General features: G+C 43.8%; 1 protein-coding gene across 8 annotated transcripts in view; it reads left to right on the top strand.

The window, feature by feature from the left end:
- Window positions 1-25,625, top strand: part of RBM44 (RNA binding motif protein 44) — a 2,201,010-nt gene that overhangs the window by 1,078,947 nt on the left and 1,096,438 nt on the right. The window lies entirely within an intron of this gene.

Below are 25,625 nucleotides of genomic sequence, written 5' to 3'. Positions count from 1 at the left end.
GCCAAGACATGGAACTCCCTCCCCATCCACCTCCAGCTGACCCAGGACTACCTCGCCTTCAGGAGACAACTCAAGACCTGGCTGTTTGAGCAGTAGCGGATCCCTTCCCCCAAGCGCGTTGAGACCCTTCCGGGTGAGTAGCGCGCTATACAAATGCTATGATTGATTGATTGAACTGTGTAATGTTCCTTTTTGCAATCATGAACGCCAGTGTAGCCCACTGCTTAGTGTATGTGTTGAGGTCAGTAGGCTCCCAGACATTCAGTAAGCACCTCCGCGCCTCTGGCTGCATATCGACCCCTAATACTGTCCGCATGGTGCGATGTATTTCTCTCCAATACGCTTCTATCCGCTGACAGCTCCACAGAATGTGGATAAAGGTCCCTAAGTCTCCACACCCCCGTCTACACACTCCGCTTTCTGCCCGTCTCATGCGAACCAGTCCAGGTCCCGTTACATATGTCCTATGCAAACTTTGAAGCTGCACTAGTCGGAGCCTGGCCTGGGTTGCTACTACCCTCGGGGAGGAGACTGCCTCTTGCCAGTCCTCATCATCCAATTCTAGGCCTTCACTGTTCCACTTGCCCTTAAGGATTTGCAGTGGATCCTCCATATTGTTAATTAACTTCCTATAAATAAGGGAAATGGTCTTCTCCGGGACGTGCCCGTCCAGCACTCTGGCCTCCAATGGGGAAGCCTCTGGTAGTGTCGCGTCCCTAGGGACCTGCGCCAGCAACGCATGGCGGATCTGGAGATAACGGTAGTATTCAGTGTCCATCAAGCTATATTGTTTTTTAAGGGATGCAAACGGCAGAACCGTGCCCTTCCCCCAAATGTCCTTGATTCGTGTGATCCCGATAAGATCCCACTTATCAAATCCCTTGGATTTCCAGAGGCTCCCTAGCTTCTCAGAGTTCCATAGCGGCGTGGCCAGCGTAAGTTTACCATCCCATCTCAGATGCTTATTGACAGCATGCCATATCTGGACTGCGTGCGCGGTAGGGCCAGTCAACGGGAACCTGCCGGGTTTGGCATATAGAGCCCTGGTATAGTCTCCCTCTGGGAGCAGCCACCTATCCATAGCATATCCGGGATCATCTGGGCTGCAATGTATCCCGTGGTTTATCGCCGCCAGCTGAGATGCCCAGGTGTATTTTTTAAGGTCGGGGAGACTGATACCCCCATCGTACCAATTCAGGGTCAGCTTTGAGTATGCGATCCGGGGTCTGCCGTCCCAGAGGAGTTTCCTCTGGAGACTCTCAATTTCCTTAAAGTAGGATATTGGGACTAGATCCATCATGTTTTGAGAGCAATCAAGAAACGAGGGAGGGCCATCATCTTAGAGGATCGCCCTTCCCAGCATGGAGAGAGGAAGGGACCTCCAGCGTACGACATCTGTTTTACGTCGTTGCAGGGGTGGGTCCAGATTACGAGTAAAGCGTAGTTTCGGATCTAGGGTCACATAAATCCCGAGGTATCGGAAGCCTTCCGACGCAATCTCTATTGGGCAACTCGGCGGTATCGAAGGCGGGTCGCCCGTCAGCACATAAATTACTGACTTGGACCAATTTACTGTGAAACACGAATATCTACCAAAAATAGTTAGTACGTCCAATAGGCAGATCAGTGACGCCCTAGGAGCAGCGACGTAGAGTAGGATGTCATCCGCGTACAGGGAGATCTTGTCCTCCCAGTCATTAGTCCACCTCAGTCCTTGGATAGATCGGTCTTGCCTAATCCAGGCTGCCAGTGGTTCGAGAGCCAGCGCAAAGAGAAGCGGCGACAGGGGGCATCCCTGGTGAATGCCCCTGCACAGCTGGAAGTCCTTGGACTTCCGGTTATTCACTATTACTTGGGCCACCGGGTCGTAATATAGGAGATGGATCCAGCCCAGGAATTCCGGACCAAACCCAAATTTGCCCAGCACCGCAAACAAATAGGGCCACTCAACCATGTCAAATGCCATGGTAGCATCTAATGAAACCAGAGCCGCCGGTTCCAGTATAGTAGATTTTCTACTCAGTACTCCATGGAGGCGGCGCAGGTTGAGGGCTGTGTTACGATGTGGCATAAAGCCTGATTGATCTGGGTGGACAAGTGTATTGATTACCTTAATCAGTCGCGTGGCCAACAGTTTTGCCAGGATTTTAGGCTCCGCATTTAGGAGCGATTTTGGTCAATACAATGCGCAATTTGTTCTGGGTTTGCCCTCTTTATGTATGACTATGTTGGCCACCCGCTAGTCGTATGGAAGCATTCCTTTCTCTCTACTCTCCTCCACCATAGCACGGATGTGGGGGGCGATTTTATTAGCTTTCAGCTTGTACAACTCTACGGGAATACCGTTGGGACCCGTGGCTTTCCCGGACCTCACTCTGATCGCCTGCGCCACTTCCTCATCTGTCAATGGGGACTCCATGTACGCCCCATTTTCATCCGAGAGTGTGGAAAGTCTTATGTCCCCTATCATCGCGCTGTTTTCTTCTTCTGAGTATCTCCCGGAGGTACTATATACCGAGTGGTAATAATTTGCAAACGCGTCTGTGATGGCCTGCGGCTCGGTAATAGGAGTCAAGTCGTCCCCCTGTATCTCGGGTACCAGACGCGACGCCCACTCTCTCCTGTCTAGCCACGCTATCAACTTCCCCGCCTTGTCCCCCATTTCGTACACTCTGCTCTGAACCCCTCTACACTGCGCGTGCGCTCTATCCTGAGCAATGCTATTGAACTCTTCCTGTCAACTTCAACAGGTGGAGGCCTTCAGGGGTCACCCCTTGGGCTATCTCCTCCTCTGACTTCAACACGTCCTCCTCCACTCTCACCAAATCCGCCTGTCTGTCCATCTTTTTCCCGGCTATCAAAGAAACAACCTCCCCCCTAATGACTGTTTTGTACGCCTCCCACAGGGTCTGCGCAGAGTCGACCGTGCCCCTATTTTCCTGAAAGTAGTAGTCAGTGGCCTTGATAGTATTTTTATGGATGTTCGGATCCTTAAGGTACCATGGGTTTATTGGGGCTATCCTGCCTACAGTGTTGCGACCCATTGCCATTCGAAGCCACACAGGGGAGTGATCGGAGATACCCCGTCCCAGGTGACGAATCTCTTGGATAGTGTGGGCCTGCGATGCTGGGACTAGGACGTAGTCCATGCGCGACAGACTGTGGTGAGCGCTTGATATAAGAGTGTATTGTGCCCTGTCGGGGTTGAGGGTCCGCCACCCATCCACCAGCCCCATTGTTTCTAGAAAATTTGACAGCCACCTCTGTGAGGATCGCAATTCTCGCGGTGGGTGTCTATCCATCTCCCCGGCTACCACTGCGTTGAAATCGCCCCCCATTACCAGTATACCCAGTGGAAATGTTAAAAAGATGGAGCCCAGGTCTTTGAAAGCGTCCGCTTGTAAACCGGGCAGAACACATATGGAGATAAATGTAGCCGCTTTCCCCTCCCACCGGCCCGAAACCCCGACATATCTGCCACGGACATCAGTCCACGAGGACTGTATTGTGAAAGGGCATGAGTTCTTAACTAGTATGCCCACCCCTCGTGACCCAGAAGTGAATCCCGGGTGTGCCACCATTCTGTACCCTCCCCTATGTAGGGCCATGCATTTATTCCCGACTAGATGTGTTTCCTGTAGGAGGACTACATCTGGGGCGTGCCTTCTGACTAATTGGCTGACCATCCCCCGTTTACGTTCCAACTGAGGTTTTTGACCCCCGAACCCCGCTCATTGCTCATCATATCGTCGCGGAAGTCGCTCTCGCTCTGCTAACCAATTTGACGTCGTCGAAAAACACACTACTATAACTATCTCCACTGTAATACAAATCCCACATCTCCCCCAACTTCCCCCCACCCTGCACCCCTGCTGATTGGGTCCACCCATAACAAACTGGCAGAGTGCCTGTCGCCCTATACCCTATCCCTAACGATAACTAAGTGTAGTACCGAGGAGGCAGCCCACCCACCGCCCCCGGGACCTCCATTTCTAAAGTAACTGTCCCCTGAATGTCTCTCAGCAGTCCGTTGCTGCGATGCCCTATTTCCCCCGAATCTGTTCCATTCTGGGGTCCATGACCCCCATACCTGACCGCGAGTACAGTGTCCACAAATCCGCTCGCTGACTTTAAGCCTGTTCCTGCGTTGCTTCTTCCTCGCTTTTGCGGCGCCCTCCAGCTCCATGAGCGTGTCGACTGTCTATCCAGTCCGCTGCCATTTCTGGGGTATCAAAAAACCACACCCTCCCCTCGTTCTCCATTCGCAGACGCGTCGGGAACATCATAGCGTATTTAATCCCTTTGTCCCTGAGCTGTTTCTTGACTGCTAGGAAAGTCTTACGTTGTTTCTGCACCAGCTGAGTGAAGTCCGGGAAGAAGGAGAGGGTGGCATTCTTGTAGCACAGCGGGGGCCTTTGTTCGGGCCGACTGTAGGATAGCGTCTCTGTCCCTAAAATTGAGGACTCGTGCAATCAGTGGGCGTGGAGGCGCTCTGGGTTTGGGTCGCCCACCCGGGACCCTGTGCGCCCGCTCTATGTTGAAGAATTTTCCGAGGCCCTTAGGCTTGAGGTGGTTAAGAATCAAGTCCGGTGCGGGTCCCTCTGATTTTTCGGGCACTCCCAGAATACGGACTTTGTTCTGTCTAGACCTCCCTTCATAATCGTCCAACTTACGTTCAGCCAGTTCGCAGAAACCCTTGAGATCTTGGACCTCTCTCTGGAGTTGCGACACGTCCTCTGTCAGGCCGGCCGTTGTAACATCCAAGGATTTGACTTTCTCGTTTACCTTAGTGAGATCCGTCCGTATTAGATTAACTTCTATGGAGACCATGTCCAGCTTGTGTTCCATGGTTTCCAGCTTGTGCTCAAGGGATGATTTGACCCCTCCTATGGCGGCCATTACATCCTGCAGGGTCAGCTCCGGAGAGGGGCTCATGGAATCTCTCCCGGCCTTCAGTGCCTGTCGCTGGTCCGCTGGCGGGTCTTAAGGCTGCGTATATCGGTCCAACTTGTTGGTCTGAATCTGCCTGTTCCCCTTATTAACTCTAGGCTGGGACTTCTCAGCCTCCGCCTTGCTCCCCATTTCTCCGGCAGGTCTCTGTATTTTCCTGTTGGTGCTGGATTCCGCTCTTCCATGGCCGGGGCGGTTTCACTTTACCTACGCACTCCCCAGGAGCTGCGGTATTACTATTGCCGATGTACCTTTCGGGTTGTGCCCCCGGCCGGAAGAAATCGCCTTCGGAGTGCCGGTAGTGTGCCGCGCCGACAGCTGCGACCGCTTGGTATCAGACTGGTTTCACCTCACCTTCTTGTGCACTGGGGCGAGAGGAGCCCCTGGCGCGTGTCGCCGTCACCCAATGACCGCCGTGGTCCGCCACCGTTCACCGGCACCTCAGCTCTATGCCTTGGAGTAGTCGCGGCCCAGGGGGGCGAATGGGGGGGGACTCACCGGCGCCCCCCGCCTCCGCCGGTCTTGCCAGAGTTCATGCTGCAGATGGCTCCTCCTTGACCGGCGACCCCCGGTCCGAGTCTCCGGCCCTGCCTCACACCTCAGGCACTTTCACAGCATACTGGCCCCCTGCGCGAGCCTCGCAGGCAGGCCCGATCACTCAGCCACCGGTAGCAGATGGGGACGGGCCCAGCTATCTTTCCCCGGCCACGGATCGCCCAAAGCTCCCAGTCGGTGCGCTGACCGTGATGCGAATGTCTTCTCCGCGAGGCGCTGCCGCCCCAGGCACCCCACACACTTAGTTGCGTTCTCCGGCGCCGCGCCCCCGCCGCACTCGGGGAGATCCTGGTCAGTGTATGCTGCGGGAGGGGGGGGAGGGGAAACCACCAGTGCTCCACTCAACGCCGAGCGTGCGCTGAGGAGCGCCGTCGCTCCGACCGGCGACTTCCGGTCCGCGCCGCCACCGCCTCGCTCCCTCGCAGCCTCTTCAGCACTCCAGCTCCCGGCTCGGAGTCCGTGCGTAGGCCCCGACAAGCGGCGCCGAGAACTCCGCCGTCAAGGGGGGCACAGACACTGGATTTTCAGGATTCAGCACCGCTTTCCTTCTTATTCCTGAACGTGGGTAGTTTAGGGCCGGATCACATGCAGGATGAGAGGTCCCGGGGGTGGCGACCACGGAGCCCGGAGATCAAGCGCCCATCTTGCTCCGACGCTTGGCTCCTCCTTCTATCTGTTGCAGTATTATCTTACTTAGATACATTACATGAACATCCTTTTCTATTCTCTTAATAACTCCATCACCTTTATGACCATAAACAATCTGAAGATTGAGTCGATGCCCATGCCCACTATCGCCATAAGGAGGAGTCACCTATCTTGTGACTACAAAGAATTCGACAAAAACAAAGTGCAAACATCTGAGTCCCAACACCAGATGGCGATCTATGCTAAAGTATACAACTCTACAGCTCTACATGCCAAGAACAGATGAATACTGGTAAGTAGCATTTTCCTTATCTCTAAGGTAATGTCATAATTATGGTGACATTGTGTACAACTATGCCTGGGTGGAACTCACAGAATTTAATTCCACATAAGTCTGTGAAGTTACCAAAAAACTCAGCGAGATTCTGCGGAATTCTGCCAGCGAGCGGAAAAATACTCATCCCGCCATTGGTGCGGTTTTGTTCATGATAATAGCGCATTCCGCGATACCAAAACTAGTGTAAGCGGTACGACGAGGTGTGCATGGGCGCAGCCATTTTGTCTCACTGCGCCTGCTTTTCCTCCTGGCCTGCTTTTAATCCTACCTAATCATCCCCATCTGACCACCACAATTTTAATCCCAACAGTCATTTACTTATTTTTCTCATTTTCCGTCTTTCCGTGTGTGTGTATTTTAAGGATCTGTTTTTTTACTTTTTTGTGACTTTTTTGTACTTTTGTTTTCCTTTCCTTTTGTCCTCCTCCGTATGTTTATATTAGAGTATTTGTAGAGCGCATGGCTGCCCCAGCAACAGAGCGTCCCAGCGCTAAGATGAGCACCAAGAGAGACACCAGAACATAAGAAAAATTTGATTCGGGAGAATAGCCATGTTTTCACCAGCCTTCTAAAGGTGAGGTGGTCTGGGGCGCTGCAAATGTGAATAGGGAGGGAGTTCCAGAGGGCAGGAGCTAACCACCTGAAAGAACGCTCGCCTGCTCTGGCCCTCTGTATCCTAGGAACTCTGGCCAGGAGCGAGTCTGGTGAACGCAGCAAGCGTGTAGAAGCATAGTGAGAGCATAGATCACTCAAGATTCTGGGGTTGATGCCCCCCAGTATTCTGTGCGTAATGCACAGCATTTTAAAACCTACTCTGTTCAAGGGAGGAGCCAGTGAAGTTGACAAAGGAGACTAGAGACATGACCGTGTTCAGGGAGGGCAAAGATTGTGCGAGCAGCTGCGTTCTGAACACGCTGCAACCTTTTTACAAGGAATTTGTTCCAAGAGAAGAATATTGCTATCTAGTCTGGCAAGGACAGATGATTGAATGATCAGTTGACGAGTCTTGGAGTCAAAGATACCCAGTAGAGGTTTGAGGCCTCGCAGAAGTCCAAAGCATTTTCCTGCCACTGATTTGGCATGGGACTCTAAAGTGAGATCACTGTCCATCATTATGCCAAGGGTTTTCACCACCGGTTTAGGGGTGGGGGGGCGGCTCAGAGAGCAGGAGGCCAACATTCATTGCCCCAGTGATGGTGATCTCTGCCTAGCAGAAGGATCTCGAATTTGGAAGAGTTCAGATGTAGATAGTTAGCAGCTATCCACTCTAAGATTGCTGTCAAATCCTGTCTAAATTTCACTGGATTCTGGCTGGGGTTATTTGAGAAGGCAAACACCAGCTCGGTGTCATCTGCGTATGACCCCAGGGAGATGTCCCGGGTTTTGGCCAGCAGCGCCAAACGGCCTCACACAAACATTGAATAGAGTAGGGCTTAATGCTGAACCCTGGGGCACCCCACAGCGCAGTGGATGAGTGCGAGAGTGGAAAGGGGGAGGGGGGGCGATACTTGGAAGGTCTGTGTATGTGTGTGTATGTATATATATATATATATATATATAATCTACTGGCGGTCGCCAGTAGATAGTTATAGTTAGGACCACGTTTCCATAGGAAATCCGCAACATTCTATTTGGAATAACTTTGGCGCCGGTCGACGAATCCTCGTGAAATTTTCAAAATAGGTGGGGCGCTACGCTCCGCTCCTACCCTGAAAGTCTCGGGCGGATTCGTCAAGCGGGGGCTGAGAAAAAAGGGGGGTCCCAAAACGCGTTTTTCCCATGCATTTTTCCATAGGACCTTTAGACACAGCTACAGCCCGAACGGCTGAACAGAGTTACTTGAAATTTGGCAGAGAGGTAGTCCTCAGGTCAAGGAAGTGCCTTTTGTAGGTCTGGTGTAAATCTGTTCAGTAGTTCCTGAGAAAATAGCATTTAAATCAATATATATATCTGAGCCAGCTTACCGTGCGCTTACGGTAAGCTTACCGTACGCGAGCGCGATTCTGATTGGCTGTTAGATCTTAGTAAACATTCGAATCGGTCGAAACCAGGAAGTGTCGGCCGCCATTTTCTCTCTCGCACTCTGAGGGGAGTGGAGGAAAAACAAAGTCCGAAAACAGTAAAAGCGGCTTGATAGACAGCTCCCAACCACCCAGTCATTGTTATGGTGTCCCCAAAGAACCCAAAAGGCAAAAAATGTAAAAAAAAAAAATTTTCGAAAAATCGCCGATTACGCTTACCGTACGCGTATGGTAAAAAAAAATTAAAAAAAAAATATCCACGTTTTCCTCACCCCGTGTGCAAAAGGTGCCCAAAGGGCACCTTTGATGCACGGCTAAAATATATGTAAAGACAACCTGTAGATAACCATTAACAACGATGTGCCTAATACGGCCTCCGTGTGCGGACGGTGCGCGAAGCGCATCGTGCGTACATGGCCCATTTAGCGTAACGTGGGCACGCGGTGCGCATAGCGCACCGCGTGCCCACCGTGCGTGCACGGCACTAACTGCGTAAAGTGGGCGCGCGGTGCGCGAAGCGTACCACGTGCTCACTGTGCGCGCACAGTGCGCGAAGCGCACCGTGTGCGCACGGAACGAACTGCGTAAAGTGGGCGCGCACGCCACGAACGGCGTAAAGTAACTTAGCATTTAAAAAACCGTACAAATTCACTGAAAAAACCATAGGTTTCACACACGTTATAGTTAGGATTTAGCATTTAAAAAACCTTGCAAATTCACTGAAAAAACCATAGGTTTCACACAAGTTATAGTTAGCGGACATTTTACTGATAAAAAACCATTGAAATTCCCCCGTTATAGTTAGTGCAGGCAACTATAACTCACACGACCGCAATCCTCTGCTGATGCTAATACTGTATTTAGACACTTATTTGCCCATGTCTTCTTCCATAAAATTTTAGCTATACATATATTACAAATATTTTTTTTTTCATAAAGACACATATGTCATCAGCAGAGGATTGCGGTCGCGTGAGTTATAGTTGCCTGCAGTAACTATAACGGGGGAATTTCAATGGTTTTTTATCAGTAAAATGTCCGCTAACTATAACTTGTGTGAAACCTATGGTTTTTTTCAGTGAATATATATATATATATAATCTACTGGCGGTCGCCAGTAGATAGTTATAGTTAGGACCGTGTTTCTATGGGAAATCCGCAACATTCTATTTGGAATAACTTTGGCGCCGATTGACGAATCCTCGCGAAATTCTCAAAATAGGTGGGGCGCTCCGCTCCTTCCCTTCCCTGAAAGTCTCGGGGGGGATTCGTCAAGCGGGGGCTGAGAAAAAGGGGGGGTCCCAAAACCAGTTTTCCCCATGCATTTTTCCATAGGACCTTTAGTCCGAGCTACAGCCCGAACGGCTGAACAGAATTACTTGAAATTTGGCAGAGAGGTAGCCCTCAGGTCAGGGATGTGCCTTTTGAAGGTCTCGTGTAAATCTGTTCAGTATTTCCGGAGAAAATAGCATTTAAATCAATATATATATCTACAGGCGCGTACCGTAAGCTTACCATACGCGCACGCCGCCGTGCGCGAACGCGATTCTGATTGGTTGTTAGATCTTAGTAAACATTCGAATCGGTCGAAACCAGGAAGAGTCGGCCGCCATTTTATCTCTCGCAGTCTGAGGGGGTGAAAAACAAAGGTGGAGAACGTGAAAAGGGGGCAGGGTGGACAGTTCCTGACCCCCTAGCCTTTGTCAGGGGGTCCCAGAAGGACCCCCAAGGGCAAAAATTAATTGTAATTTTTTTTCGAAAAATCGCGGAATACGCGTAGCGTATGCGCACGGCGTAAACAGAAAATGTCCGCGGACTACGCGTACAGTGCGCGCACGGCAAACATTTTTTTTCAAAAAGGAGAGATTAAAAAAATAATAATAATTATGAGGTAAGGTTGGCTTTTAAAAGAGCCGTTGTGTTAATACAGGGATAGAGGAAAGAAAGAATGGGAATATTATGAACGTCTACAAACGTGCTGGTCTATCTTATTGTTAATAAGGGAAACACTGGTCTCCCCAAAAACAATAAGACCACAACACGTTGTACACCTCATTGAAACCCTCCGAAATAGAGGGTTAATGTCCAGAGGAGCTGAAGAAGGTGATGCTCCCACCTCAGAGGAAGGGCTCAGCTGAGCTGCCGATAATGTACTCGGCTGAGCTTCTGAGGTTGGGCTCCGGTGACTTACTGAAGAGTTTTCTTCAGTATGTCGAGCAAAGGTCCTGGGATGTTTATCCCTAATGTGTCTCATCATAGAGTGATTTCCAAAGGAATACTTCTTCCTTGGATTTCCTCTAGATAAAACACGGTCACAAAGTTTGCAAGTGACCAATGGAGCATTGACCTTTTTCTGCCCCTCTGGAAAAGTAAAATACTCCCACACAAAAGAATCCTTTTGTTTCCTCCTTCTCTGTCTGATGATGGTGCTGCTAGGCTCACTCTCAGAAGAGGACTGCTGCTCTGCCATTGTATCTCAATGTCAATTCAGCTCCTTCTCCTAGGGGATCTCAAGCAGTAATGAGGGGAATGGGTGTGGTGTGGGAAGTTTCTGGAACTGAAAGTAGTTTCAACCAATGAAAAGTGTTCTTTGTGGATCACATGACCTACCGTGCGCGCTCCGTAAGCTTACGGTACACGCTCGTAAACAAGTACGCATGCGCAAACGTGATGTAAACATGCGCTTACGGAGCGCTTACGCAGCGCGTACGTAGGACGCACTCGCGCATTACACGCACCCGCGTAACCGCGACGTTGGTTCCGCGCATGCGTGTACACGTACGTATCACGTAAGCGCACCGTACTTATGACGTGCGTAGCGTCAGCTTACTGTACGCGCACGGCAAAAAATCAATAAAAAAAATAATTAAAGTTTCAAGGGTTGTAGAAGATAATAACTGATGTACAACTGTATGTAAACATTAATTTTTAAAAAATTAACCATTCCATATTGCAGGATATAGTACATATATTTTATACATAGGTTGGATATTATTTTTTAACAAAAATCTCAAAAAAAAATTGCATTTAAAAAACCTTTGAAATTCACTGAAAAAACCATAGGTTTCACACATGTTATAGTTAGCAGGACATTTCACTCGTGAAAAACCAATGAAATTCCCCCGTTATAGTTAGTGCAGGCAACTATAACTCACGCGACCGCAATCCTCTGCTGATGACGTCAGATATTACATCACTGATGACATATGTGTTTTTCTGAAAAAAAAATATTTGTAATATATGTATAGCTAAAAATTAATGGAAGAAGACATGGGTAAATAAGTGTCTAAATACAGTGATGTAATATCTGACGTCATCAGCAGAGGATTGCGGATTATATATATATATATATATATATATATATATATATATATATATATATATATATATATATACTCATTTCGAATTGTAAAAATAAATATATTTCTAAGCAGTTAAGCGTGCATATTTATTTTTCACTGTAAATATATATAAATATAATATATGTGAATTTGTTAATTACAAATGTAATGCCCTTTGCATCAGAGAGTGCTTGTAGTTGTGTCCGCTGTCTTTCTTCTGAAAAGTGGGGAAACGATGTAGTAATACGCAGGGTTTATCATCTATACACTTTGAGTGCATCAGGACACAGTTTTTAATATTATCAGCGTAGGGCAGCAAGCCAAGTTGATGCACTACATCAAAGGGAGAGGGCAGGATTGCAACATATTCATTTATCAAGATTGTTGCATTCCTGCTCTCGCACTACACTGGTGCAACACCGAATACTGCCTCCCGCAACAATGCAGGCACCCTTGAGCCATGGTGCAAGGGTGCCACATACATTAAACAGCACCCAGGATTTTTTATGACGAAAGGGGACATCTCCCTGCTCAAAAACATTCCTTATTGGCAAGGCCAACACAAACAGCAAACCACTGACAAATCTGGGTAAGTGTGTTGCACTGTTGGAGTGTAGTGGAAGGCAAATGAATAATACTGTCTGCATTCTGATCCACTGTGAGATAGCCAGGTGCTGCAATTTCACTAGGGTTGATTTAAGAAGTGATGCAGATTCCACCTGTCCTGTCACTATTAAGATAATAGTATATCAGGATGTTGGCATTTTTCTCTGCCTTTATGTAGCCCATACAGTCCCAATCTCATGGATGTAGTATGCATAGAAAATGGAGACTGACGTGGCCCATCAAGGGGGGGCGTAGAAGCAAAGATCCTTTGTTGTAACACATTAGCAGTTTAAAATGTAATTTTAGGTTTAGTAAACTAGGAATAGGCAATAGGCTACCTGATTTAGAAAGTACAATGTTGCTGTGCCTGTTAAGATGTTTTTCTTTTTAGAGAATACCACTAATCAGTTTTTTAATAACTTCTTTATTTCTTACACCGGCACCCAAGGGTAGGAGGGCATCAGAAGAAGAGGCTGCCACCACCACTGCCGCAGTGGGTGGAAACAGTTAAATGGTTATGCTGCACACTAGTAAAATAATTTGGCCAGTTGTATTTTGTTAATACTATCTGCTTTTTATTATTCAACTCCCCTATCTGTCTGTTATCCCTGCATTATCTTGTTTTTATTTCCTGTTTTTGCAGCTAACTTTCTCCTGTCTGTAGTTTTCTTCTGCTCTCTTTTTAGTAAGCTTTCCCTCGCCCCTCAGTTATATATTTTGCTGTACTGTAAGACTAAGAGCAGATTTATGGCACCGTGAAGAAGATTGCAGGCCCAAGTAAACTATTATTTGCCAAACATGGTTTAGAAGGGTTTCTTCATCAAACAGTCAAAAAGAGATAGAGTAGCAATGGTCATGGACCCCCACCTCCAATGTTTCCTTATTTATAAAGTATACAACAGTTTCTGTGACAAGGAAGCATGGCAGGAAAGTAGTGAGATCCCATTACCAACCAGTATAATGCTTCCTTCATTGACCATTCTGAAATAATCCTTAAGAAATTAATGCTGGTGTGGACTTATTGTCCGACGGACCTATGGCATTCAGGGGGAGTTAGGTAAAATAAAAAAATATATATATATTAAAAAAAAAAAAAAAGTAATTGCTTGTGTCTCACTAGTTACTGAGATCTTTTGGGAGGGAAGGGGGTGCAGGGAAAATGGGAAAATGTATTTAATAATATATGAACCCTACATACATAGTACACTTATCTTGAAACACATTAAGCTGATATCAGGGAAAGAGTTAAAAAAAAAGAAATGAACAAAAAGGCATAGCCCTCTTCTATCAATTTCCCTACAAAATGGCTTTTAAAAATGGAAAAAAAAATTAACACGCTGCCTACACAAAATGGCTGCCGGCCACATGTTCAAACAACAACAAACAAAACGGCATGGACAACAAGGAATACACATAGACCTATAGCAGAAGCACAGTGACTGCTACGCTAAAAGTCCTATGGACACTACACAAAATGGTATGGGGAACAAAGACAAAATGATGGCCTATGTGTGAGAGCAACACACACATACAGTCAGTGATGCCAAAATGAAAATTAAGTCCGCTATAAAAACAATTCTACAACCACATCGTTCCAAGGCATCAAAATAATACCCCACCAAAATACACTTTTTGCTGAAAAAAAGATGTGAAATAAAATTATTTTTTTGGGGGGGGTGGGGGGGGGATTATATTTAATACAATGCAATCCCTACATTATAGATATTTTAAAACAACAAATTCAACAGAAACAGTTGAATCATATACCCAATGCCTAGTAGTGGCTGGGTGGCCTGTGGGCAAACTAGGCCACATGGTTAAACAAATGAATGAATAGTGCAAATTTCACAAATATGGAGAAAAAGTACTTAAATTTGCGACCCTTTTCCCTTATAAGAGCTCAAAGAAATGAATGTAAAAAATAGGGCTCTACTGCAACTCCAGGCCACCCACCACAATCACATTTTAAAATCTAATAAAAGATACAATTATATACTAGTGCATGCAACAGTCTATCTAACAACACCCTTATCCAAAAGCTTTTAACTTACTTGTTGTGATGTCAACAACATAAAGTCTTTAAAATCCAATGGTATATATGCAGCAGGAATTAGACAGAGTGAGCATTTCACCTTGAAATCCAAATGAAAAGTGTCCAGTAGATGCACTGGAAGGAGCCTTCTGGACAGGAAGAAGTTGAAGTCTCTGTGGCACTTCCTTCCTCTTGAATGAAATGTATACAAAAAAAACTTTCGCACTAAAAAAACTATCTGAACTGTGATGTCCAGAAATAACATTAGGGGCTGGCAAATCTTGCTCGCAAGTGTGTGTTGATGGAGCCTTGCGCGGTTCCTGTGAACATTGCTAGGTTCAAACTGCAGAATAATTCCGTAATGTGTTGATTAGGGGAATTTAGTCACCAGGTTCCACCAATTCTGCCTGCGGAATTATAATTCCACCCGTGGCTGTGTATGACTTGCTGGTTAAGCCCAGCAAAATTACATACTAGGAATTGCATGTTGAGGATATTCAGTGTCTCCAGTTTTTCCAGGCTAGACCTTCATTCTCTGCTTCAGTCAGTTATATTAATTGAGCCAACCACACAGATTTGGACGCTTTAGATGACTTTCAAGACATGGCAATTTGTCTTTTGGGCTAGACAAATGCCAAGTGCACAAACCTGGACCTAGACAGTTGACTCAATAGGCGTGATTCGGGTTTACAAGCTTTAACCTTTTCTGTGAGGAATCACTATGACAACTATTATCAGAAGTCTTATTTGATGCCTCCTCACCAAAACCTAATAGGCCCAAAAATTGGTTAATTTAGCAATTGAAATGTCATTGCCTGTAACAGCCAACCTATCTAAGCAAGGGGAAACTCAAAGCCCACGCTGTCTGTATTTATTGTATTTTTGAAGAATTTGTGTTCTTCCAGACATCTAGAGCTGTCTGCAGCCAGACCTAAAAAGGATTGGTGAGACCCTGTTGCAGCACATAACAAGTCAGCCTGCTTGGAGGCACACCTCAAGATTTTGGTTAAGATCTATCTAGTAAATCCTATTCATTGCTTGGATATTGAATCATGAGAGGCCAGAAATAGAGAACTGATATACTGCTGTGCATATGTAATCAAGCTATTCCAAGATTTATTACAAAGTACCCTAAATCGGAAGAATTATGTACATCATGTCACAAATTAGCTATGCAACCAGCAGATCAGAAACAGTAATCTATTTCCATTAGTCTGAAGTTTTAGATCGACAGAATTGCATATAGTATTATCTGTGCATAGAGGTAAAAACATTCTGGTACTTTTCAAAAATGGTTAGTTTATGTCAGGGTAAGCAACAAACAGTGGGCACTAGAAAAATGGGAAGGTTCAAGCAGACTGGCAGAGACAGTAGTAAGGAAAGAAAATCATTGAGAGCTAAATATCTTCAGCATCCGTGTGTGGTCATTTGTCTTTGTTCTTGAGGTTCTGTGCAAGATGCAAGACTTTTATCAAAGGATAGGTGATATAAAATGGAGATAAATTGGAGCCTAAAAGCTCTTCCCGGCTTTAAATAGGTATTGACTCTTGGATGGCATGATCACATGTCTGGGGTTCATCAATTAGATGGAATGGGTGCCCTTCCTTCTTTGGACTTGTATCAGCATGTCCACGTGCTGGTCTACAGCACATGGGGGCCTGCTTTCAATCTGCCCATAGACTCTGCAGATATGCTGGTGCATCATGTGAAGACTGTGCAGTTTGGCCAAATCAGCACTAATCAAGTTGGTTGTAGCATCCGCTTTTGGGTAAGGTGAGTGGAATCGCAGTGGTTGCTCATAGCTGTTTGTCAGGTCCTGGTCCCTCCAACTGTAGGTTCTTCAAGTTGCTTGTAGCTGTAGGATACTAGTGTATTATCACAGCAGTGGTGGCACCTCTTGCAGAGTGAACAAGAGACTTGATGTTTGATGAGGAAGGTTTGGATACCCACTCAAAACTCTGTACAGCAGCAGACACACATCCCACGGCAGTCTGATATTTCGTAGGGTACCCCCAATGCTCCTGGGCACAGCAGCTGCACATCTCCTCCTTGGCAGTTGCCTCCTTGTCTCCATTTCTGAAGGCCAGCAGCTTCATGGTTACTGGCAGACCTACAGCTCCTCTCAGCAATCTTGAAGGGTTCGGATGAAATCACCTCAGCTCTGGGAGGCTGGCTGTACAAGACCCTGGATCTGAGGATTCCTTGAATATTCTGCGGATTGCAATCTCTCTTGCTCACTGAAGAAACTTGAACCAAGTGGGAGAGTTTGGGACCCACTTTTATAGTAATTTTCTAAACGGGATGTTGACCCTACTGTTAATAGCAATTTGCTGGAGTCAGTTTTGTTGTGTATTCCACCGTTGTGTAGCAGACAGTCTTTCTCCTAGATGTGGCTATTCTGTGCAGATAGCAAAGTCTGTAGAGACTAAGCCATAACCTTCATCTGGTCTTAAATAGTACCAGGGGCTATCGAAAAGGGATCTCACCCGTCTGGCCAAACACACTCTCAAACGGAACATGGAGCCCTGCTAATAACACCACGTACTCCGAGTAAATGCTCACATTCACTCTGGATGTAATGCAGGCTCTGAGCATAGTATTGAAGCAGACAGTTGCTCGAGGGGTGATGTAGGCAACACATTCTCCGTAAACAGTAAAAAGACCTTCTTATGACTATCCATGCTACCACTGTTTAATATATGTGTCCCAGGACACAGACTGCAGTCTTGTATCAGCTGGAGAAAACGCTTTGTTAATCGCTCGCGATCAAAGAGCCAGATACATTCATGTTCATTGTGCTCACTAGGCAAAACAGATGTAGTGTGTATACAAGAAACTTGTATAATGCAGAAACAAATGCGTCTTTGAGGTCCAAGATCACCGGCATCCTAGTAGCTTTCCATTGGAATGGCCATTTTGATGTGGGGGACCAGGTTAGAGGCACCAGGGAAGGGAATGTTTATTGTGCTTAATGATCAGACCTGTACACTTAAACTGATAGACGAGGCAGATAACGGACTCAAAGGATAGAGTTTTTAGCAGGGCATGTTGAAGACACGTAAAGCTAGATAGCAGACTTGGTGATGTGAGATCTGTGGTGATCCTTTTTTAACTGATTGGTAAAGATTTTACCTTTTTTTTCACACATCCAGAGTGCATATTATAGGACCAGTCTTGTACGGGGCTGTGCTTTGTTGATTTTCTCCCTCCTTCGTTTCTCTTCCTCACGAATCTTCCTTCTACTTAAACTCATCTTGTCAAACTCACTGGTCTAAAAAGGTAAATACAAAAATATATCTTCCCTTCAACATTCTTACTCCAAATAATCTTATCACCAAAATCTATTGTACTGGTAAATACTTCTTAGTAAATGTATGCATCTCCTCAACTTACGTAAACACCATATTTTACTTAAAAAAAAAAAAAACCTCCTCCCAAACCGGGAAGGATGTGGTGAGATAAGGCTAACCTTCTAGTCTTTAATAAAATCACAATTCTGTGTTGCAGAAAACGTTTAAGAATCGACATTTTATGACAAGACAGGAGGCTGCCATTATGCATGCTCAAGGTTTCTCAAAGCATAGTGCGAGACATGTTCCTAAGGTCTAAAATAAAATGTCCTAAAAGTATCTGCATTTGACCAATCAACCATTTTTAATGTAGCCTCCAATCTACCTCCAGACATAAATACTCTACTTACCGTAGCATTCCTGATGGAACCAACCTTAAACTCCTCCAAGCTAACACTTGCCTCCTTCTTTACATACTATAACCACCTGGCAATGGTTGCACTAGTGACTCATTTGAATGGCTTTACATTAGAACTCCAGAACTAATTTACTCCTGGTCTTCGCTTTTCTAGCTTCCTTGATTCGTATTCCTTTATACATCTTACCACACACAACTTTACATTTTTTGCCCAAACACACCTGTTGAAAAAATCTGTGAAATATATAATGCCCATACATTTGACACTCTTTGAAAAGAAATTAAACACAGTAAACATTGCTAATTTTCACATTAACTTTCTTACCCCTAAGTACGTATTGCTTGGCCATTGGTGAAACAGTCTCTCAACTAAATCCACATCCCAAAGTGTTTACTACCTTGGCTTTGGAGTTCTTTTTAAACGTATTTTCTTCCTTAATCTACAAGTCAATGGACTTCTACTTATTGATATTCCCTTGGCCAAAGAATGTTCCGCTACCACTGCTGATTTGTAACAATTGACTGTTCCATAGGATAAACCTTTATCAAACAACTCTGCAAAAATGCTGGGTGATTACATGTCATGCATACCCAAATTAACAGTGGAAGGAAGAACCATCATCAAAATAGTCTCAACATTGCTCTGTGAGAAGTGAAGCCAACAACTAGAATGTGAGACACAATAAGGCACGCAAAATAAAATTAGCCGACAAATCAAACAAATAGATGAGCACCTGCCAAGGTTGAAACCAGAAATAAATGTATCCCAGATGTTAAACTCAATAAGTGCAAACAAACAGGGATTATTACAAAGATTGCTATCCACTTGTAGAATATAATGATTCCAATATCAATCCTCAATCATGGGGCCGGGAAATTCACAACAGTCTTCATTCCTTTATTTCTACACAGCAAAATAAAGAGTTTTCAAACTATGAAGGAGCCAGAAAGAATAGTGATTCACTAATTGTTCCATAAATTAAAACTTACCAGAGGGCCGCAGTTCCTGTATCACCTTGTATAGAAGAAAATTACACTGTTTTAAGAAAGTTCATCAATACGTCTCTATCGGGCCAATTCACAGATTTGAGCCCCTAAAAGAATCAAAACATATAGACCAATTATCACACAAACTGTGCAATCTATTCAATTCATTGCACATACAATTGCTGCCAGCCTTACCAGGGAATTAAATTCACCTCGAACTGCTGCACTGTTACACTGTTCAAACGCCAATAGAAATGCCAGGATCAAAATGGCATTTAAAAAAAATAACACTGATCATCATAGAGATGGAAAACAGACTGCCTCTCATTGTATTTCAAACATAGGTCAATGAACTACAGAACTCAAGTTGATTAAATTACACCAGATTACAAATCAGCTATATTTACAGTGTGAAACTCGCTAAAATAAATGTAACTAGATAAGAAAAATTGGTAAGTACGACATGCAACATGGTGCGCATGCTCAACTTTAGATACTTTTCCAGCTGAAAAATTGCCAAGTTATCTGAAGCAATTCCTTTCATATGCTCCACAACATTATCAATGATTTAAAATCAACAAGTATAGAATAAAATTATCCTTAAATGATTTGAGTCTAAACATCACAGCGCAATATGCCGCTCGTACTCCGAAAGTACACTATACCATTTTTCACTCCTCTAACATCTAAGTCAGAACAATAATGATATACAAGTACATATGAGTCTTCTCATGTGCACCACAACAGTGAAAAGTGTTGAGTGATGCAAGCCCTATGCACAATTGAGCCCAAGTTAACAAAGCTCAATGAAGTATTATTATATGACTGAGTCAAAACATCACAGCGTGATATGCCGCTCGTGCACAGGAAGTGCACTATACCATGTTTACTTGTTTGCCATCTAAATCCAAACAATACTAGTCAATAGTCAAGTATAAGTACATGCAACTTGTTTTGTACCACAGTAAGAAGCGTTGAATGATACAGGCTGCATGCACAATTGATTGTTTTGCATACATTGCTTGATGCCATCAAAACAGTGATGAATTAATTCCCTGCAAGGTGCTTTTTTTAATCTAAATACTGTGAAAATTACATCTAATACTCCCGTGTAGGTCCAGGCCAATGGTTGGGTCAACTAAAAATGGAGGAAAACAGTATGCAGCATAATCAACTTAGATGGATATTTATCACTGAAAGTTGAAGCTACGTTTTGACAAATAATACATATAGTTCTCTAAAGAATGTAGTCATCTAGGACAATGCAACCATCAAACCGAATTAAGAGCTGAATTCACAGAGGTACCTGTGGAAATCGAAAATAATTGCTGTTAGCATGAGCTGAAGCCATCTTGTTAGCAGCATCAATTTTGTTAGCCGTGTGATTCTGCTGTCTTCACTGTTGCCTGCTTTTCTATTCTGCTTGAGTCATCAACCTTAGTTAACTCCTTCTGTACTGAGCCAGAGCAATGTATGAGCTCAGAAATGACTGTAGCTGCTAGCATGCACATGTTTGAGAATGTAACTGTCTATCATATCCTACTGATGTAAGCAGTTCTGTTTCCCCTCCCACTTTGCTGACTAAGTGATATCCCTCTGCCCATGTTAGTCGATAGCTATTCCTGTGTAGGCCTGTGCCTTCTATTTGTAACTACATGCTTACTCTGCAACAAACTGTGCATAAAAGGCCCATGGTTTCTGTATTCCATGTACTACCTCCTATAGCGCCTGAGGGTGTTATATTTATGTAGTCCCACTCATGCGTGATTAATAAACTTGTTATTTTGAATTCCAGCTTCAGTGCCAATCTCTTCTTTGTTAGTCTAAGGACCTGTAGACAAACTTAAGGGTGAACCCTGCACCGTTGTGCCCCTGAAAAGGCATATTTCCACATACCAATCAGTAGAAATTAATGCAAAACGTCAGCATTCCACTTTTCTATTGTATTCAGTCCTGCATTTATACTGTCGCATTTTAGACTCAAACGACATGCTGCTCTATTTAGTATCATCTGTATGTCCTTGCCCCTAGGTGGTGTTTGACTTTTTGATCCCATAAGGTCGAAACACCATTTAAGTCCCTTGTGGCAAATCGAGAGAAAGCATTTATTGCACTATGTTCTTGTTATAATACGAATACACATCTGGATTGTTATTCCTCTACTTTTGTGTTTTTGTTTACTTTTTCTTTCTTTGAATGCTTGTATAGTGTAATTTTGTGAGCACAAACTGTATATCTGTTGATGTTCTGGATTCTGTATTGTTTTTTTCACAAAGAATAATTTCAAGGTAAAAAAACGTTCTACTTTGAGAGACATCTCTTGTGGGTATCTCATTTCTTTGGTTTAAACTGTACATTTTTGGTTTGGTTAAGTTGTGTATGTTGTCTTTTTCATAATTATATCCCTGAACCATTGTGGTTTTGATATTATTCATTGACTCCAGGTTTTAGGTTATCATCTGTAATAGAATGGGTCTGGAAAAGTGCTTGTATTGAGGACAGTAAAAGACCAATCACTTGGGCTAAATCCCTCAACTTTACTTACTCCTACCTCATCACATGCTTCCCCATCTCTCTTATCTTCCTTCTTTCCTTTACCAGAAGCTGTAATTTACTTTTCACTGTGTCTACCACAAATCCAAGAAACTCCAGACTCTGACTTGGAATTAGAACCAATTTATCCACATTCACAATAAATCCTAATCTTTCTAGTAAGCCCACTTTAGAAAACTAAATGAGTTTTCAACTCTTCTAGACTCTGATTCATAATCAAAATGTCATCCAAATATATTATTAAGCCCCTTTCTCTCAAATAACCTACCACTGGCTCAAGACCTTTGTGAAACACAAGGAGCCGATGATACCCCAAAGGAAGACACTTTAAATGATATAGAAGTCCTTTCTATCTGACTTGTAGAAACCTCTGACTCCCTGGCTCTATTGGAATTGATGCGTCCTTGAGATCCATCTTTACTAACCAATCTTTCTCCTTTAACATATCTTGTGGGATACCCTCCATCTTGAAATGCCTGCATATTACATAAAGGTATAAATTACTTCGATTTATTAAAGGTCTCCAACCCTTGTCCACCTTCACTACTAGCAATAGGGTACTGACAAACTCTATTATGTCCTCTGGTATCTCCAATGTTGTCTTCTTGTTTAGCATTTGCATTAACACTTCTCATACTACTGCTTCTAGTTCTCTTTGAAAATGCAGCTGCCTTGGCTCCTGTCTTCAACTGATTCTGAATCGAAATTCATTAGATAACCTGTGACTGTCTACAACACTCAAGGGTCTGTCGTTATTTCTTTCCACTCTTTCTGAAAATTGTTTAACCTTCCCCCCACGTTTTGCTGGATAGAGCCAAATTTGATTGTTGTACTCCCCTTGTCCTGATTTTGGGCCTTGACCTCGTCCTGGAGAATATGTAGTCCTTCTTCCTTTCCCCTCCCTCTCTGGGAATTGAATCCTGTACTCTGTCTGTAATAACCTCTTCCTTGATTTCCGTACTCTCCTTAATTATGGGACTTATAATAGCCTCGGCTGAGAGTTTACCCTCTCCTTCCAGCCCTCCCATAAAAACTGTTAACTGTAAACACCTTCCGCTTGGAGATTTGCGCCTTATGAACACAAGTAAAAGTTTGGACATATGTTCCAATACTTTTAACAAAGTCTTCCACAAAAAGATTGCCTTTAGCATTTTCACTGCTTTCTTTCACACCCAACTAAAAATGTTTTGAGTTTATAGGCATTAGGATTGTCTTCCTTAGCTCAGCCAAGAGACCCGCATTTGCGTTTCCTAATAGACATGCAGCTCTTAAGCACCACCCTCTTAAAAGGTGTATATTCAACTCAGTGCCTTTAAAATAGGCCTCCTCTACTAAATCGAACATTCTAGCCAGAAAACTGAGTATCTAAACTTCGGTCCTTGCACTGTTGTAGAGAGTTTTTTCAGAGCCTTCCTTGAGTCTCTGCCCATTTTGAAAAAAAAAGTTATTAATTCAGGATCCGTATTAGGCATGGCTGTAATCTTGTCATCAGTAAATGAAAGGTAGCTCTCCGCTCGCATATTTCTTCCTTTTCTAAAGGTTTCCTAATCCAGTGCTTAATATATTATGCCACATGATCTATTGGCTACCATTCTTTACCCCACGGGTATCGAATTTCTTTGTGGTCAAAAAGCTTTTCACCAAGAGGTTCAACCACAGATCTTTCCTTTTTCCTTACTTTTGAATATATCATCTAGCTCATCTTCCAAATTATCCTTATAATTTAGGTCTAAAATATACTCCTTGTCTGTCACCACTTAGATATAAATCATCATCATAGTTTGCAATTGTAGATTGCCCATCTTGCGTGTCACTCAGGACGTCCAATTTCTGTGAGATGCCGAGGACTCTTTTTCTTTACATCAGCATTTTTTATATGCTTCCTCTTCTTTAAACGTTTACCGCCTGGACCTCTAATAACATCCTCTTCTTCTTCTTAGATGGTAAAGTACTCTTCATCCTTCCTAGCTTCATGTGGATGTTTATTAACTAAAACCTCATTTACTGTCTCTGGCTTAACTCATCAGAAGCCTGCTCACTAATGTGTCATTTAATTCTATCCAAAAATATCCGTTCTAAAGATTTTAAGTTATTTTGAACTATATTCCTTGTATTCACAAAATCACCATCTTGCTTCCAACTGCCGAAATGCTAGGCAACTAAGTACCTCATGATTTGTGCGCTCATATGCGCGCGCTCTCCTTTCGATATAGATGCTTTGTGCTAGCTATGCACACGCCTTCTGCAGCAGCCCAATTTCCTCTAAAGAAGAAACTCAATGCTTCTGTAATGCACAATGCAATACGAACCTAAAATGTGACCTCGTCACGCATGCCGTTTTGAGCTTTCCTGGTCTTTGAAAGATACCCATCCTCGTGCGCGTTTGGCCGATTTGATAAATTCTGATTTTCTTTAAAAACAAAAGTTGATACAGCTTAAGAATATTGTTTATACATTTTATATGTGAAATTACTAACAAAACTTCAGAAATCTTGTTTTCTCACCCATATATTAGCTCTAAATACTATCTACTCCTGTTCACTACATTTTACCCATACATTGGGTCTAACCCTAAATGTACATAATACAATAACTCTCACACACACATTCATGTCAAATTAACCAGAAACATCTTAATTGTAAACTACCATACTCACTGAATGCTATGTACTTATCTGCTCAGAAGCATACACAAAGGAAGAAAATGGTGGACAGAGGGATTTGAGAGGACTTCAGTGTTCGGTTTATTGTAATGTCGTTCTAATGTTTTGGTTCTGGAAACTTTGAAGTGTTGCTGCTCAGGAGTGCATAAACGTTTATTCATAATTAGGGCTCCCGTTTTTATGGTATTTATTTTTTAACATTTCCGTCTGTATATATCCATATTTATTTTTGGGCCATTCTATCTATATTCATCCATATTTATTTTGTGTATAAATGAAGTTGTAAATATGTACATTTCCATATTTATTTAAGTGAGAGATACGCACTCATTTTTTGATGTCTGTCATGATTTAGCTATTTAAGCTGCCACATATTACGTAACAATACATTCACTAAATATTCGCATTATACCACAAATGTGTGTTGACATATGCCATTATTTAAAGAAACTTCATCCGTTTTTTTAATTTCCCATGCTGTTCATCAGCTCAGCTGTTGGGCTAGAATTCATGAAAGACAGCACAGCAAGTCACTTTAGCACCGTTTTCTGTATTTATCCTTTTTTGTTAATAAATGCAGACAGAAAACACATTCACATTTTCTGTCTGTATTTATCTGTAAAAATCTGTAAAAACGGAACACAGGGAGACTTATTCATAATACTAGCCTCCTGTCGTGCCATACCATCACTGAGACACTTTGTTTACAAAACGCTCAGAGGTGGCACTGCTGAGATTGAAGCAGTGTTCTTCTGTGAAGATGACATATCTGACAAGATTATGGTCACAAGACTTAGAACCCGGAAGGCTAAGGTTTTGATTCCTAATGTTAGACCAGGTGGTGTGTGATGGCGCTTTCTGGGGGTGATATTGTATGTTGTCTTCACTCAAAGTACCAGAAAACATTCTTACATGAGGTAGAATTACCAGTGTACTCTCTGGCTGAAAAACATTAAACAAGAGGAGTGAGCCACTGTAGAAGTGGGCATGCTGCCATGGGGGCTTCAAGACTAATATGTCTCTCATAAATCTTCTGTCAGAAGTATTGTAACCTCCTGGAGAACAGTGGCTTTGTATAAGTTCTTTCTTGAAAAAGGACAGCCAAATAAAATGTAAGAGCCAGATTTTACCCCAATCTGAAATTCACAACATTACTGCTTAGAAGGGGTGCTGGAACTGGTTTAATGTTTCCAGTTAGATCCCTAGAGCAGTTTATCGGTCATG

This window comes from Triturus cristatus, chromosome 3_1 (genome assembly GCF_964204655.1).
Source record: "Triturus cristatus chromosome 3_1, aTriCri1.1, whole genome shotgun sequence".
In the NCBI taxonomy this organism is placed as follows: Eukaryota; Metazoa; Chordata; class Amphibia; order Caudata; family Salamandridae; genus Triturus; species Triturus cristatus.
Note: the sequence above shows the minus strand (reverse complement) of the source record. Positions and strands in the feature narration are given on the sequence as shown.